The 13,285-nt window shown below is 35.9% G+C and overlaps 1 long non-coding RNA gene across 4 annotated transcripts in view; it reads left to right on the plus strand.

Annotated features, from left to right (window-relative positions):
* The window catches only part of LOC107196524, a 28,558-nt gene extending 15,621 nt beyond the window's left edge, over window positions 1–12,937 (plus strand). The window contains exons 2-5 of one of the 4 annotated variants that reach the window (XR_001517944.2): window positions 2,231–2,373; window positions 11,180–11,335; window positions 11,553–12,458; window positions 12,603–12,937. This is a non-coding gene — a long non-coding RNA (uncharacterized LOC107196524). Of the gene's footprint in view, window positions 1–2,230; window positions 2,374–11,179; window positions 11,336–11,552 lie in introns of all 4 variants that reach the window. The other 3 variants (XR_003043616.1, XR_001517942.2, XR_001517943.2) reach the window with 3 other exon arrangements.
* Window positions 12,938–13,285: the final 348 nt, after the last annotated feature.

The raw sequence follows: 13,285 nt of genomic DNA on the forward strand, positions 1-13,285 counted from the left end.
GCATATTTATTATCAAATTTATATGGAAATGAAGATCTAAAATATCTAATAATGTTTTGAAAAATAAGAATCAAGTTGGAAAATTTAAAGTACCTAAGTTTCAAGATGCCATGTTACAGAACTTAAGAAAGTGAATATTAGCATAAAATAGATATATAGATCAATGGACTACAATAGATAGTTCAGATACACACACAGTTGTTTATTGGTAAAGATTTCAAGGTAATTCAATGGATCAAATTATAATGTTTTCAACAAAGGGTATTGGAATAACTGGCTATTTATGTGGAATAAAACAAATCTTAGCACATAGTTCACACCATATCCAAAGAGTATCTTGAAGTTGATCAGACAAAATTGTAAAGGCCAAAACTATAAAACTTCTAGAATAAAGTATAGGAGACAGTCTATGTGATGTTGAAGTAGGCAAAAGTTTCTTAGATAGTATAAACCATAAAATTTTTTAAAAAGATAAGTTAGTATCAAAATTAAAACCTATTATTCCTTGAAAGAAACCATCAAGGAAATGAAAGGCATGCTACAGACTGGGAGAAATTATTCTCAATGCATATTTATGAAAAAAGTACTTGTATCCAGAATATACAAGGAAATCTCACAACTCAAAAATAAAAAAGCAAACAACCCAATAGTAAATGAGCAACAGAACTGAACAGATACTTGGCAAAAAAAAGATATACTAATGGCCAATAAACACATAAAAAGATGTTCAGCATTATTGATTGTCAGGAAAAAGCAAACTAAAACTACAGTAATATACTGTTACCCATCCCCCTGGAATGTTTAAAAAAAAGAAAAAGATTAACAATATCAAGTGTTGGTAAAGATGTGGAGCACCGAAACACATATATTACTGGAGGGGATCATAAAAGGGTATACACACTTTGGAAAAGTTTTGCAGTTTAAGTTAAGCATGCAGTTATATTACCTAGAAATTCCATGCATAGGTATTTATCTAAGATAAATGAAAATATATGTCAACACAGTCTTATTCATGAAATTCATAGCAACTTTATTCATAAAAGCACCAAACTGGAAACAACTCAAAGGTCCATCAACAAGTGAGTGAATAAACAAACTGTGGTATGGCTGGCCATACAGTGAACACACATAACATGGAAGAATCTCAAAAATATATTCATCGAAGAAGAGTACACATTGCGTGATTCCATTTACTTGGAATTCTAAAAAGTGAAAATAACCTACTGGTACAGAAAGCTGATAACTGGTTTCCTAGGGACAGGAGTGAGATGAGATTGACTGCCAAGAGCCACAGTGAACACTTTTAGGTGAAGAAATGTTCTATATCTGGATTGTGGTGACCATTACAAATCGTGGTAGTTATAAATTATCAAAACTCTTCTAATGGTGTACTTAAAATAAATGTAGTTTACCGAATGTGAATTATACTTTAATAAAGTTGATTAAAAAGATGGATGACAAAAAGATTGATGTCATAGCTCCTCAGCTTAGTTTAACACTGCTGTTTTGCAAAGGTGGAGACTATTCCTGGAAATATGGCTGCTAACTTGAGTGCTACAGTCTTGGGTGCTACATCAGGGAGGCTTTGAAATTATGGGTAGAGCTATTCCCTTCCAGAAATTTCTCTGTTTGCTCTTTTTATTGCCATCTGTTCTTGTTTCAGCGAATGTAATAGCTCCTAAACTATCTGAAGATACTAACTGAAATTTTATAATAGTTCTCTCCATTCTCTGACTTATCGCTATTACCTCTGTGGTTGTAAGAATAAGTAAAAGAAGTAAAGCCCTAACTGGTTAGGATTCCGCCCCCACCTCCACCCCCACTTCTCCTTTCTCCTGCTACTTAAGACCTTGCCTTGAGATTAATGAAGAAGAAAGATTCCATGTGGTCTAGATTATATACTGACTTGAATTATAGTAATCGTTTCTAGCGTCAAATTATAAACCTGATTTCAAGTTCTAGGAAGAATAGAAGAGAGTAGAAAACTAGAAAAGCAATATATTTATCACTGTATAATTAATGATTTCCTAGACTTAATCACAATTATTACGTTTTTATTTGAGTTGTTCTGGTTCTGATTTTTTTCTTTTATCCTTCCACCATTGCTTTTGTAATTAATTTATATTAGTTACAATACTCACAAATAATTTTTTTTCTAAAATGATCTTACCCAAAATCAATCATCAGAATATTTTCTTCCATTTAAGTTTGTTTTCATTTTGCTAAACAGGTGACAGTTTTAATTTTAACCTTTAATTTTAATACCGTCAAGAATTACCAAGTACCTACTATTTGCTGTGCAGTGATACTGGAACTGGAAGAGTCAAGATAATAACTGGACCTGTCTTCACAGCAAGAGAGACAAAAAGAGAGGTAATTTAATAAAATGCAGTCCCACATCATAGAAGTACATTTAATAGGCCATGAGAACCTGTTGAGAAAATAATAGATTCTGCCTCCTGAGAGGGAACTAGAGAGAGCAAGTGGCTATAAAATGTTGAATAACCTAGAGGTGATAAAGGATGGGCAGTTTACATTGAAGCGAATGGCATAAGCAAAGAATCAGGGTATTTTTGCTCCCATTGTCTGGGAAACTTGAATCAAGGTTATTTCAACAAATTTAACATGATAATTTTGAATTGCGTTTTAGATTTTCACAATTATTCACAAAATCAATACATCCAAACTGAGCTGTGCTAAAGAATGGAGGCAAGAGGATTATATAGCTAGTGGAGTGGACTTTCAGAGTCCCAGAGATCAGCCCATGTGAGTGTGTCACTCCTGTAAATGTCAGTCATCATATTCATTGTAATGGAAAAAAATATAGAACGTTAGGTTTAGAACATCTAGACAGTAATTCAAAGCATTGTTGAAATCACAATACAGGGCAACATTTTATAATGTGGGGAAAGCGAAAGAAAGTGCACACAAGGTGACTGTATAAATAACAGTGCCATTGGATTTACTTTTTTTTTTTTTTTTTTCAAAATCCATACCTTTGTGCTGCTTCTCAAAGAAGAAAAAATTCATGGGTCCTTTTTGAAGGATGGTTTAAATTCAGAATTCTGACCATTACATTGCTCACATTAGTTATAAGGATAGCATAAGCCTGGGCAAACAGTTCCAGACCTGAGCATGTACCTAAGAGAACAAGTCATACCCAAACCTGGTGGCTTAAAACCACAACAGCTTATTGTTTCTCAGTGTTAATTTGAATTCAGGCAGGGCTCAGCTGTACTTTTTTTCTCTGCTTCATGTGATTATATCTAGGATTATTCATTTGGCTGAATGCACCTGGGAGCTCAGCTGGAGTTGGGACGTGAAAGGCCTTTTGTCTGTCAGGGCCATTTTCCACATCATTCAATGTTCATTTTGGACTTTCTTACATCACACCGTCTCATTCATCTTTTCATCCAATCTTTGTTTTATTCCTCCATGCATTCCCTAAACTCTCAAGAAATATGTTTCATAAGACATGTTCATGGTGTTCTTTCTTGCCCCTCTGTTTACCTTTTGCCCACTGAAATCCTTCTCATCTTACAATACCCATGTCTACTACTACTTTCTCAGTGAAACCTGTATGACGTTTTTCTTTTCTACCTACTGTATTCATACCCTCTGATGGCAGCACATCCACTTCTTCCGAGCTCTCCCAGAATGTTATTTGTCATTCTGTCTTGTGTTTCGTCTAGCTGTTCAGTTGTTCTGAGAATAGCTTGGCCCTATCCACGAGTACTTATTCCATGGGCCTACTTTTGTGTGGTCCTGAAGTGTCTTCTCTGAAGACATATGTCCTATTTAGATGTCTCAACTTTCATATGAGAATGTCAACTCTCTATATTTTGGCTGACCAAGGAGACATATGAATTGAGCATTGTAAAATAATTTGTACTCCAAGTTCTTGTCAGAGGTTATAACCTAGAATTCTCTGCTGCCCAGTACCTATCAAAAGCTCAATTGTGAAAAATAATATGTATGGAGAATTGCCTGAAGGATATGCTGCCCATCTATTCTCTAGACACACTAAGTTTTATTCCTGGATGAAGCTAAACCAAGAGAGCGCAGCAGCCTGAAATACTTTTGTTTTAGTTCCCCAGAGAAATGTTTTTATGGAGTTGCCCTTGGCATTATGCCATTGGCTTTCATTTTGATAGACATTATGAGGAAAAGCCTGTGAAAAAGCCTGTTTAACTCTTTGCCAATAAATTTGAAAATCTAGATGAAATTGATTTTCTAAAAACATAAAAATTATCAAAATTGACTCAAGTAGAAAACCTGAATAGACCAATGACCATGGAATTAATTGAAAAAGGTTGCCTGCCAAAGATTTATTCCCCATCCAGGGCTAGGCCCATTTCTTTTTTTTTTTTTTTTCAAGTGGATATCTGTTTTGTTTATTGGTCTAGCAATTGTGTCTCTCCATATATCTTTCTCTCTTTTTCCTTATATTAGTCAATACCACTCCTTCCTTTGAGGATGAATTCTCTCCCACCCCAATTATGTTATACTCAGATAGCAGAGAATTATAGTACACTGATTTCTGGCCACAGGAGTAAACCCACCATGTCAAACCATATTTGCATATATCCTACATATATTGATCCAAGATGGGACAGGGGACCAGACAGAGTTAATCAGAGCCCGTTACTATGATTATGTTTTCATATCTGTGGGAAAAGTTCTCTTCTGGGTTGATCAATGGAGGTGATGTAAGCTGGGAATGGTATGGTCACAGCTCCCTGTCTCACTTAAATTAAGCCATTTGCAGTGGGGCTGGGAGAGAAACAGGGATCAGGGCACAGATAGACACACAGAAACTCTCTGACTGAGAGATGGAAACTGAGAGAGACAGGCACACATACAGATATAGAGACACAGAACTCAGATACAGACATGTAAAAAAAGAAAAAGGAAAGGTTCTAACATTCTGTGAGTCACTAGTGCTACTCCTGTCCTTCTTATTAGTAGTGCAAAACATTTTTATTTTTATTTTTATTTTTGCTAAAGCTGGTTTAGGTATCTTTTACTTGTAAGTGAAAGATACTTCTGATCAAAATGGTTTTACGAATGAACTTAAAAATTAAGGGACGGATAATTCCTTTGTTCCTTTCACTATTCTAAAGCACAGAAAAAATAACCCCACAAAATTTGTCTGTCTGTTTTATAAGGCTAGCATAACTTTGATATAAAAACTGGAAAAAATTATAGCACATAAAGATAACAATGAATATATGTGACTATAGACGCATATATCCTGAATGTAATGCAGAAGATATCTATTTCCTTGTCTTCATAGAATGACTCCATTGGCCTTGTACTGTCAGGGCAGAACTCACCCCCTTTCCTGGTTTACTCAGAAAACCCAATTAACATTATATCTGTCAGGATAGACAAGGTTTTGTGTGGTAACAATCCCAAATTCTTAGTGGTTTAAAACAAAGAAAGGTTATTTCTTTCTTACTCTATTAAGAGTCAGCTGGGGATTTTCTCACTTAGGGATATAGGCTTTCAGTGTGTCACCTGTTTGGAAAATTATGTAGTGACTACTTCCAGAGGAAGGAAGCACAGGGAATCATGTTCTTGTTTTTAATGCATCGTCACAGAGATGACATACACAATTTCTTAGATAACATTGGCCAAGGCAAGTCACATGTCTGTAGCTAACTTTTAAAGATTGATTTAAAACAATCCTACCTTAATCCTGGAAGTAGAAAGGACTGGAGTATTTGCAAATAGTACAGAGAACTCCATTCTGGCCACCAATTATTTGGTTCACTCTCCTTTCTACATTCAAAACACAAGTGTCCATTTTACAAGGGATACTACTTAAAATTCCCATAGTGTAACAAAATCAGACTCAAAGTCCAGGATTTCTGGGTGATATATGATGACTTCTTCATCAAGAATAAAGTAATGTCTATTAGTCTCTATCAAGCCTGAATGTGGCTTCTTTTGATGTGGAAACTTGTAAACTAAATTATTATCTTCCCCTCACTTACTCGATATACACAGAGATTGGGTAATAGGAAAAGATCCCCTTTTCTGTATGTGGGTGTTTTTCCTGATCAAGTTCTGATTTGGCTTCCTTGATCATTTTTCTTTATTGTTCCTAGTGTCTACCCCTGAGAGATTCTTCTTTTTCTATTATTCTCTCTGGTCATATCTGAAGAGAATAAGTGGGACTCTATCCTTTGTTGGGGCAAGTAGCTTTATTGGCCCACTTCCTGTTCAATAGAAGATCTCAATCTTAAGTCTAGAACAGTCATAATTATTTTTAGTCCAGGTAGGTACTTTTGTAATACAAACCTTTCTAAAACATCCATGACTTCTTTCCTATTTGATTTCAATCAGCTCCATATGCTTTTCTGGACATAATTCTCATATTTGCTATTAGTTTTCTTTGCCTTATACTACATGTTTTCTCACTGTATAACATAGATCTTCATCTTTTCATGCTCCGTCAATGTTTTCTTTACCACCCACCTTCCATTCCTTAATCCAATGCCAACTATTTTAGTTTGTTTTTTTTTTTTCATACAGCAGCATTCCACTACAAGCTATCAAATTCCATATCAGTCAGGATAGACCAGGTTATACTTTGGTAACAATCTAAACATTTTAGTGGCCTAAGACAATAATGATTATTTCTTGCTCACATTTAACTGTGTCCATCACAGTTTAACTGTGGCCTCTACTGTACATAGTTCTCATTCAGGGACAGGCCATCATAGACTCCACTATCTGGAACAGGGCCAGTAGCTATGACAGGGAAAAGGGAATGTGGAGAACCATGCATTGGCACTAAAACTTTTTGTCTAGAAATAACCCATGTTATTCCCAATTATGTTTATTAGTCAATACAATTCACAACTAATTTTAAGAGCTTTAGGAAATTAAATCCTGCCATATGTCTAGAAGTTCAGAGAAATAGAATATCTGTGAACACATCTTGTAAGTCCCCGCCCCCCCCGACACACACACTGTAATATTAATGATCTTTGTGAACTTTACTGAAAATTTGTGGGGACTAAAGACAGAATTATATCACATGGTACATATAGAATCTTGCAGAAAAATCCTCATCCGAAAATTCTCTTCTTCCTTGTTCCTTTCTCTGATGTCACTAATGTTTTATTCTTCTCTTCTTCCCTCATGCAGTCCTCAGCCTCACTGGCTCCACTTCATCATTCTCAATCTTTCTATTTGGGACTTAAAATTCTATACTACTTCATTATGGAGAGAAAATTCCATTATACTTGTTATTTGCACATTCTCTTGAGTCTTATATGCCATCCCAAGAGATTTAAGAAGCATTTCTTCTGAACAAATATAGTGATAAGAATCCAGGCGAATGCAATTTTCTCCATCTTATTACATTAATAATATATTAGCAACTCAAATATAACATTACCAAGTAGATTTTTTTCCAGCAATGAAAGATGGGTTAGCATTATTATATCTGTTATTTCAATATCTTATATTAATAGGTTAAAAGAGAATACATGATCATCTGGATCTGCTATGTCCAATATGGTAGATACTAGCCCATGTAGCTATTCCAGTTGAAATTATTTAAAAAATTTTGTTTTGAGAATAACATGATAACAAACAGTGAGGGGCATGCTCCCTGGTAGATGTCAAAATGTTAAACTACAGTAATTGAAAGTGTGATATCAGCTGAGGGATTGGTAATGGGACAAAATAGAATTTGGGACAAGGTATATGTAGCAGATGCGAGCAGTGTAATGTGTGACCTTGAGAAAATTCTTAAGTCTTCTGTATTTCAAATTTCTCATCTATAAAATGGGGATAAAGTGGTCCATACTACATAGGGTTGTTGTAAGGGCAATATGTGTGAAGTGTTTAGAACAATTCCTAGCCCGTTGTAAGCACTATGAGAGTGTAAACTATTATTAATGCCAGAATTTAATATATGATAAAAGTGTTATTAAATCAATGAAGAAAGAATGTTATTTAATACATGCTATTGGAGTAGTTGGCTGACATTTGGAAAGAAAGAAGAAAGAAGGAATGAATGAAAGAATGAAGGAAGGAAGGAAGGAAGGAAGAAAGGAAGGAAGGAAGGAAGGAAAGAAGGAAGGAAGGAATGGAAGGATGGAAGAAAATTAGAACTCTAGCTTACATTTATTATAAATTAAATGGTATAGATTAAATATTTAATTATAAAAATCCCCATAAAAGTGCCAGAAAAATGAGAAAGAACTATAAAAGTATTCTTGGAGTGTGGATAGTCTTTTAATATATTAGTCCTATTTTTAGCATGATACCAATGCAGTAAGTCATAAAAGAAAACATTGTCAGATTTCACTGTTGATCAAAAAGGAAGTTGAGATAAAGTGATGGGGGGGGCAGTGATGGTGGCATGAGACAGTGGTTGGGCAGGCAAGGGATGGTAGATCAGAAAAGGTTTATTTAAATACAATAAAAAATTTTATGTCTAACTTCTTTTGTAAACTGTGCTGCACATATGGTTCAAATTTCTGTTTTGAGGAGCTGCACTTTGGTAGCAGCAAAAGTCGATGAACATAATAACTTTTACTTTTTAATTTTGAGGGATATTCACTTTAAGCAAATTTGTTTTAAATGATTGCTTCTACTTTGAACCATGTATTCAATAGATGCTTGTAGTTTTAAAAATTAGATGACAATTATGGGGAAAACTAGTTATAACTATTATAAATCAAATGTAGAAGATAGCATCTTATTAGTTTGGCTTTTTCAGATTCTAAATTGGAAGTGAGTTGTTTTGATGAAGGAAAGACAGCAATATTTTTAAAATATCATAGTTGTTTTTATAAAAGACGTTTAATCTGATGGAAATAACCACTGCAACAGTCATTTGTTTAGCTCTTTAGAAAATTATATAAATGTAAAAAACTAAAGCAAAAAGGGTAGAGCTTGATATTACATCGAATATGTACTATTCATTATGAGGAAGAGTGCTGTAAACATGTAGAATTCTAGACGGTATAGTTTTTAGGCAAAAATTGATGTAGTAGATCAGAGGTTATTTGGCAAATATCTACTGACTTTTTAATTTAGAGACATTAAGATTTATTATATCAATCTGGCTGCTAGCCAGATTGTGTAATACTCAAAGCTCTGATAACATGTAAATTTGATAACATACAAATGATCTTTACAGAAATAGCTGATTTACTTGGATTTTCCCCTCCCCCTAAATGCCCAAGAGTTTGAATCCCAGCGAAACATCAATGGATTTATATATTTCACTTAAAAGTGTTCTCTGAGAATTATAACATCAAAGTTACTGTAGCTACTAGTAGGTATTTTCATTAGCTGCACAACATGAAAGAAGTTAATTTAAAAAAAGTTAAAAGCAAGACAGTCAAGTATATTTGATATCCTTTGTTTTATGAAAGGATACAAACAAGTTCAGGTTTTCTTCCCCCGAGATGATAGAACTGTTCACACAATTCATTTCCATGAAATAACTGGGTGTCCTGTGTTTCTAATTAGAACTGTTAATTTATTAATGCCTTAAAAGCATTTTTCCCCCATCCTCTGCACTAACATGTTAGGTACTCGCTGGTGATATGATCATCTTATTCACCCTATCTCTCCTTCTTCCTCTTCCAAATAAATAGAAGTTTCCTGGAATGGGTCATGTAATGGTAAATACTGGCAGCTGCTACTGTTTTTGTGTTGGGAGAAGTTTCCATTTCTTCAACATTTCAGATCTGCTTTCCAGGCTCGACATCCTTAATCTGGCATCTAGGTATTTATTTGGGGCCTTGTGTGCATTGTGTTCACCTTCACTTTTTTCAAAGAAACAGGGGACTGATGGATGTGAACTTTTCTCCTCTACCCCTCATCTCTAATCTTTCTCCAAACAATATCAGAGTGGCAGTTAATCTCCCATCTTCTTATCCTTACTGAAGTTCAGTTTTCCCCTAGTGAGGTTCCTCCTCTCTGCCTCCCCTTCAGTGGTGTCACATGGAGACTGCTTAAACATTTCCTCTTATGGTCCAGAGCCCATGGGCTCTGAGGCAGCACTGGACTGTCTCCAATATTGCCGTTACCTCTGGCAAACCATCTCTTACCTTTAAGCAAAACCCCCTTTCATTTTGGACTCTGCCTGCTGTTCATACCACCATCTAACCTTGTTCTGGTTGTTATCCAATTGAGGTTACTCCTCATTTGTTGAGGGTTTTGGCATCTGAATCATAGTCTTCCAAGTCATGCCATGATCCTGGGTGATTTTACTATATATTTGGATGATAAATTCAATACTTTGGTCTCAAAGCTTCTTGCCCTTCTCATATTACAACTACCTGCTGGGCCCAATCAGCACCACCTTTGCAATCTTTAATTCAGTCTTTGCGCCTAGTCTTCAATCACCCCAAATCTGACCCACTGCTTCGTATCACTTTTTTCCTTTTTTTTTTTAATCCTACTCTCTCAATTTATTTCTTCCTTGCAGTCTTAACATGCCCAGATCTCATCTATATAAAAAACAACTTCATCCCTGACCACATGCCAACCTCTAGCTGTCTCCTCATATCTCCTATTCTGAGTCAAATGCCTTGCATGAATTACATTTATTTTCTGTCTTGTCTCATTCTTTAGGAGTCAGGCAAACTGATTCCACTAAGTCAATGAAATAAATTGCCATTTCTGGCCATCATCTCCTAATTACCCAATTCAATGGACTGTTTTCAGACTTTATCATAGTTAATTTCACTGCAGCAGTTGACCCAGTCAACTTTCCTTACTTGGCTTCTATAGCACAGTACTCTCAGGGTCAGCTCATGATTTCTTTCCAGTCTCCTTTGCCAGTTCCTCCTCCTGTTCTCACCCTAAAATTAGAATCATCCATTTTTCTCTTTTTATATGTGCTCACTGGATATCTCATCCTCCTCTGTGACTTCCATTCATAGGCTGAGGATTTATAAACTCTAAAGGGAAGTGAATGAATGAATGAAAACAATAAAAGTTGCCTCAGGAATGATTTAAAACTGCTAATAAGGACACAAGAAAATCCAATTTAGTAGCACGAAATAAGTATGATGCAAAAGAAACAAAGGAAAATAAGGGAGAAAACAAAATATCACCCAGGAGGAGTGAGGCTAAATAAATACCCATATCCTTTTGATACACCCTCCTTACCTCTCCTATCTCTGTCTCTGCTTCCCAGCCCCACCACCACTATTTGGGTTCAATCAGGACGTTATCATCTCTTGCCTGAGCTACTGCCACATTGTCTCAACTGGCTTTTGGCCCTGGTCTGGATCTTCCTTCTTCAATCCAGTTTCCATCTGATTTACTACAGTGATTAGCACATAGCAAGCAGGTAAGTATTTTTATTGGATCGATTCATATGTGGATGAATGAATGTACATGCATGTGGATCTTATGAGGGACATATTGTAATGCTGCTCTGTAATATCAGAAGACTTGTATCCATGCTCATTCATGTGCTGTCAGGATTAAGGTAAATAGTTGTGCAGAGTGTTAAGTAACAAAGTGTTCTTCCCCAGTTTTTGAGCCTTTTTTTATCTTTCTTGTAGGCAGACACTTGAGGAGGAGACCAAAGAATTCCCTTTTACATTATTGTTAGAAGAAACTCCCAGAGGCCTAAAGAGGAGAAGAAGGAAGAGATGAGCAGCCTTATGGCAGCTGTGCACCCACAAACAGCCTGGGGAAGGGAAGTGAAGAATTAACTCAGAAAAGCAGTCAAGATTTAACTAGGCCCAGCTGTGGAGATGCTCATGGGTGGAGAAAAAAGGAAGAAACCTCACCTGTAACTGGGTGGTATTTGTTGGGAGAAGACGAGAGGAAGAAATTGATATGAGTGTCAAGAATATATGGGAATGTGTGAGGGAGCCCATATGAAAAATTATAAGATGAGTACATGAAATGGTAATTGGTTGAGAGTATAAAAGCTCTTGATAGGAATAATTACATTAAGGAGCTGACAGCTACATTCCATCATCTGCTAGAAGTAGGTTGGCTGCTATTGTGCTTACATCCAGGTAAAACAGTGCCACGAGTTGGCTAATTGAAGAGGGCTAGAAATCCATGGAAACCTCATTTTGGGTTCATCTCTACTCAGCCTGTGTATGAGAGAAGGGAATGAGCAAGAGTAAGAGCTTTCAATAAGCACCGCTTTATTTATAATGCTGGTCCTGGCAATTCACAGGAAGCAGTACGAGTCCATCAATACTGGTCTACCGAAGGACTAAGCCAGGCAGGAAAATAGATTTTGTACTGAGTACCAACACTTGTTAAATAGCAAGGGTGTGATTTACAGAACAGGCTCTGTCCTACAGGAACTGTGCATTGACCAGTAGAGAAGATCTCCTGGAGCAAGAACATTTACTTAAATCTCTTAAGTCATGGAGCCACCCCTTTCTACTTAAAGGCATATTTCATCTCTTCTTTTGGGCCAAGGGAGAAGAGAAAGTAAAAAGAAGGTAAGGTTACTACCTTATTAAATATCTAATGATAGTAATAATTACATTAAGAGCTAACATATTAAGTACTCACTGTTTAGAGCACTGGTCTCAGTGCTTTTTTTGGTATTATTTTATTTATTTGTTTCAACAATTGTGGGGTAGGTACAATTTGCTGTTACCAGGACACACCTCCTTACAAGGCAATGGAAGATCACGATTATGGGATTCCAGCTGGTCACACTGCTTCTGTGGATAGTTGGGTGATCTAAGGAAGACTGCATTACTTGAAGCCTCAGTGTACTCATCTCTAAATTGTAGATATAATAGCTATCTTGAAAAGTTGTATAGGATTAGAGATAATATTATGTAAAGGGTCTGACATGGTGACTAGCATGGAAAAAGTGCAGGATAAAAGGGAATTTATGTCAGGTCCTCTCTAAACTCTTTTCTGGTCTCATACCTTCAAGTTAAAGTCAGAATAAAATTAATTATTACTATTCTCCAAGTTCAGCTTTTTAATTTTATTTTATTATTTTATTTTATTTTATTTATTTTAAAGTTTATTGGGGTAACATTGGTTAATACAATTATATAATTTTCAGGTGTACATTATCATTTGACATCTGTATATTCTATTGTGTGTTTACCACCTAAAGTCCAGTTTCCTTCAGCTACCATATATTTGAACCCCTTTACCAACTTCACTCTCCTCCTACCCCCCAATATTTGACCCTTTTTACCCCATCTACCTATCCCCTCCTCCCCCACCCCCTACCCTCTAGTAACCACTAGTCCATTGTCCATGTCCATGAGTCTCTGTTCGTTTGTCCTGTCCGTTTGTTGCT

The sequence above is a fragment of the Pteropus alecto genome, unplaced genomic scaffold (assembly GCF_000325575.1).
Source record: "Pteropus alecto unplaced genomic scaffold, ASM32557v1 scaffold76, whole genome shotgun sequence".
In the NCBI taxonomy this organism is placed as follows: Eukaryota; Metazoa; Chordata; class Mammalia; order Chiroptera; family Pteropodidae; genus Pteropus; species Pteropus alecto.